A 4,948-nucleotide genomic window follows, 5' to 3' on the forward strand; every position below is an offset into this window, starting at 1 on the left:
GTAAATTCGATACACAGGATCTTCCAGATCGAAAACCATACTGTCCGTCTGATATTATATCATTTCTCTCCAGGTGTTCTACCCATTTAGTTTTGATTAGTTTTTCCAATACTTTCTCTATTACACTTGTCAATGATACAGGTCTATAATTGAGGGGGTCTTCCCTGCTGCCACTTTTGTAGATTGGAACTATGTTAGCCTGTTTCCACACGTCTGCTACGATTCCTGTACACAGGGATGCCTGAAAGATCAGGCGAAGTGGAATGCTGAGCTCAGATGCACATTCTCTCAGAACCCATGATGAAACTCCATCTAGGCCAACTGCTTTGTTCTTACTGAGCTCCTTTAGCATATTTTCCACTTCATCTCTAGACACCTCTATCCACTCTATCTTGTTCTCTGGAATTCTTATTGTGTCTGGTTCTCTGAAGATTCAATTTTGTACAAATACACTTCGGAACTTTTCATTTAATGTTTCACACATTTCCTTTTCATTTTCCGTTAATCTGTTTCCCATTTTCAACCTCTGGATATTATCCTTTACCTGCAATTTGTTGTTTATGAATTTGTAGAATAGGCCCGGTTCCATATTCAGTTTTACATTTATCCGCTATCCCTTTTTCAAAATTTCTTTCTGCCTCTCTCCTTACTGCCGTATAGTTGTTTCTCGCATCTTTGGATCTGTGGTATGTTTGGGGGTTTGGCCTCTTCCTATACCGATTCCATTTTTGTGTCTTTTGGTCTCTGGCCCTCTCACAATTTCTGTTGAACCAATCCTGTTTTCTGGCCCTGCATCACTATTTTGGTATGAATGTTTGTGTGCCTTCCTCGTATATTTTTCAAAATTGGCATACATTTCATTTACTTCCCTGCCTAGCAACAAGTCTGTCCAATTACACTTATTAAAAAAATCTCGAAGTTCCCCATAGTGACCTCTCCTTAAATCGAGTTTATCAACTGTTTCAATGTCCTCATTTTCTTCTAGATGATATCTTAAAGCATAATCAATGTCTAACAGGACGTGATCACTCTTTCCCAAGGGAGGAAGGTACTGGATGTCAAATATCTCTTCTTCTTTCCTGGTGAATACTAGATCCAGTACTGACGGTACGTCTCCTTCCCTCATTCTTGTGGCCTGCTTTATGTGTTGATACAAGAATGTCTCTAGAATGAGGTTCACAAATCTGCATGTCAAAAAGTCCTCCGTTCTTGCTTCATAGGCCTCCCAGTCTATTGCTTTAAAGTTGAAGTCCCCCAGTATCAACCGTCGTGATTTATCCTTATCTGCTTGTGCAATAATATCTCTCATGACCATTATGAGACCCCTCTCGTTTGTCATCCAGTTCTTCCTTTGTCCATGTGTTTCTTGCTGGTGGGCTGTAGCTGTGTGTGTGTGTGTGTGTGTGTGTGTGTGTGTGTGTGTGTGTGTGTGTGTGTGTGTGTGTACTCACCTAATTGTACTCACCTAATTGTGCTTGCGGGGGTTGAGCTCTGGCTCTTTGGTCCCGCCTCTCAACCGTCAATCAACTGGTGTACAGATTCCTGAGCCTATTGGGCTCTATCATATCTACATTTGAAACTGTGAATGGAGTCAGCCTCCACCACATCACTTCCTAATGCATTCCATTTGCTAACTACTCTGACACTGAAAAAGTTCTTTCTAACGTCTCTGTGGCTCATTTGGGTACTCAGCTTCCACCTGTGTCCCCTTGTTCGCGTCCCACCAGTGTTGAAAAGTTCGTCCTTGTTTACCCGGTCGATTCCCCTGAGGATTTTGTAGGTTGTGATCATGTCCCCCCTTACTCTTCTGTCTTCCAGTGTCGTGAGGTGCATTTCCCGCAGCCTTTCCTCATAACTCATGCCTCTTAGTTCTGGGACTAGTCTAGTAGCATACCTTTGGACTTTTTTCCAGCTTCGTCTTGTGCTTGACAAGGTACGGGTTCCATGCTGGGGCCGCATACTCCAGGATTGGTCTTACATATGTGGTGTACAAGATTCTGAATGATTCCGTACACAGGTTCCTGAACGCCGTTCTGATGTTAGCTTTGTGTGTGTGTGTGTGTGTGTGTGTGTGTGTGTGTGTGTGTGTGTGTGTGTGTGTGTGTGTGTGTGTTTACTGGTTGTGTTTTTACGGGGGTTGAGCTTTGCTCTTTCGGCCCGCCTCTCAACTGTCAATCAACTGTTTACTAACTACTTTTTTTTTTTTTTTTTTTTTTTTTTTCCCCACACCACACACACCCCAGGAAGCAGCCCGTGACAGCTGACTAACTCCCAGGTACCTATTTACTGCTAGGTAACAGGGGCACTTTGGGTGAAAGAAACTTTGCCCATTTGTTTCTCCATCGTGCGGGAATCGAACCCGCGCCACAGAATTACGAGTCCTGTGCGCTATCCACCAGGCTACGAGGCCCCCTCGTAGTGTGTGTGTGTGTGTGTGTGTACTCACCTAATTGTACTCGCCTAATTGTGCTTGCGGAGGTTGATCTTTGGCTCTTTGGTCCCGCCTCTCAACTGTCAATCAACTGGTGTACAGATTCCTGAGACTACTGGGCTCTAGCATATCTACATTTGAAACTATGTATGGAGTCAGCCTCCACCACATCACTTCCTAGTGCATTCCATTTATTAACTACTCTGACACTGAAAAAATTCTTTCTAATGTCTCTGTGGATCATCTGTGTACTAAGTTTCCACCTGTGTCCCCTTGTTCGTGTCCCACCCGTGCTGAAGAGTTTGTCTTTGTCCACCCTGTCAATTCCCCTGAGAATTTTGTAGGTGGTTATCATGTCTCCCCTTACTCTTCTGTTTTCCAGGGATGTGAGGTTCAGCTCCTTTAGCCTTTCCTCGTAGCTCATTCCTCTCAGTTCCGGGACGAGCCTGGTGGCATACCGCTGAATCTTCTCTAACTTTGTCTTGTGTTTAACTAGGTATGGACTCCAGGCTGGAGCTGCATACTCCAGGATTGGTCTTACGTAAGTGGTATACAGGGTTCTGAAAGATTCCTAACACAAGTTTCTAAAGGCAGTTCTTATGTTGTCCAGTCTAGCTTATGCCGCTAATGATATTCTTTTGATGTGGGCTTCTGGGAACAGATTTAGTGTGATATCAACCCCCAAATCTTTCTCTCTATTTGACTCTTGCAGGATTTCACTTCCAGATGATTCCTTGTGTTCAGCCTCCTGCTCCCTTCGCCTAATTTCATCACCTTACACTTTCCTGAGTTGAACCTTAGCAGCCATTTTCTAGACCATTCCTCCAGTTTATCCAGGTCACCTGTAGTCTCTGTCTATCTTCATCCGTCTTGATTCTTCTCATAATTTTTGCATCATCAGCAAACATTGAGAGGAACGAGTCTATACCCTCCGAAAGATCGTTTACATATATTAGAAACAGGATGGGTCCAAGTACTGAGCCTGTGGGACTCCGCTGGTGACATCTCGCCACTCTGATGTCTCCCCCCTCACCGTTACTCGCTGTTTCCTGCTGCTTAACTACTCACTTATCCACTGGAGCACCTTCCCTTTTACTCCTGCCTGTTGCTCCAACTTTTTTAACAGCCTTTTATGGGGTACTGTGTCAAAGGCTTTCTGGCAGTCTAGGAAAATGCAGTCGGCCCACCCTTCTCTTTCCTGCCTAATTTTTGTTGCCTGGTCATAAAATTCTATTAAACCTGTGAGGCACGATTTACCCTTCCTGAACCCATGTTGGTGGTGCGTTACAAAGTTATTTCCCTCCAGATGCTCTATGAGCGTTTTCCTCACGATCTTCTCCATCACCTTGCATGGTATACAAGTTAAGGAAACTGGCCTGTAGTTCAGTGCCTCTTGCCTGTCACCCTTCTTGTATAATGGGACCGAGTTAGCTGCCTTCCAACTTTCTGGTAAGTCTCCTGTTTTCAGTGTCCTGTTATACACCATAGAGAGTGGCACACTTAGTACTTCTGCACCTTCCTTTAGTATCCATGGTGAGATTCTGTCAGGCCCAACAGCCTTTGTAACATCCAGATCCAGCAGACACCTTATGACCTCATCACTGGTGAGGTTAAATTCCTCCAAGGTTGATTGGTTTGCCGCCTCCTCATTTAGTGCAGGGGCTTCTCCTTGTTCTATTGTGAAAACCTCCTGGAATCTCTTGTTGAGTTCTTCACACACCTCCCTTGTCATTTTCATTGTATCTGTTGTTCCCTTTTCACAGCTTCATCACTTGTTCCTTCACTGCCGTTTTCCTCCTGATGTGGCTGTGGAGCAGCTTTGGTTGGGTCTTGGCTTTACTCGCGATGTCATTTTCAAACTGTCTCTCTGCTTCCCTCCTCACTCTGAGGTATTCATTTCTGGCCCACTGGTATCTCTCCCTGCTCTCTGGTGTTCTGTTATTTCTGTAGTTTCTCCATGTTCTTTTACTCAGTTGTTTTGCTACCTTACATTCCTGGTTGAACCATGGGTTTTTCTGTTTTTTTCGTTTTTCTCCTTTTGGACGGGGATAAACCTGTCTGCAGCTTCCTGACACTTCTGGGTGACAAAATCCATCATGACCTGCACATTCTTGTCTCTAAGTTCTGTTTCCCATGGTATTCCCCTGAGGAAGTTCCTCATCTCGTCATATTTTCCACTTCGGTAATTCATTCTTTTTCCCTCCGATCCCATCTTTGGATAGGTTATCCCTACCTCCACCAAGTACTCAAAAGTCAGTACACTGTGGTCACTCATTCCTATGGAGGCTTCAACTTTGACTTACCTTATTTCTGACTCATTCAGGGTGAATATCAAGTCGAGTATAGCTGGTTCATCATTGCCTCTCACTCTTGTGGGTTCCTTGACATGCTGGCTCAGAATGTTCCTTGTTGCCACTTCCAAGAGTTTAGCTCTCCACGTATCTGCACCACCATGTGGGTCCCCATTCTCCCAGTCTATCTTTCCATGGTTGAAATCGCCCATGATTAAGAGTCTTG

Source organism: Procambarus clarkii, chromosome 82 (assembly GCF_040958095.1).
Source record: "Procambarus clarkii isolate CNS0578487 chromosome 82, FALCON_Pclarkii_2.0, whole genome shotgun sequence".
Lineage (NCBI taxonomy): Eukaryota > Metazoa > Arthropoda > Malacostraca > Decapoda > Cambaridae > Procambarus > Procambarus clarkii.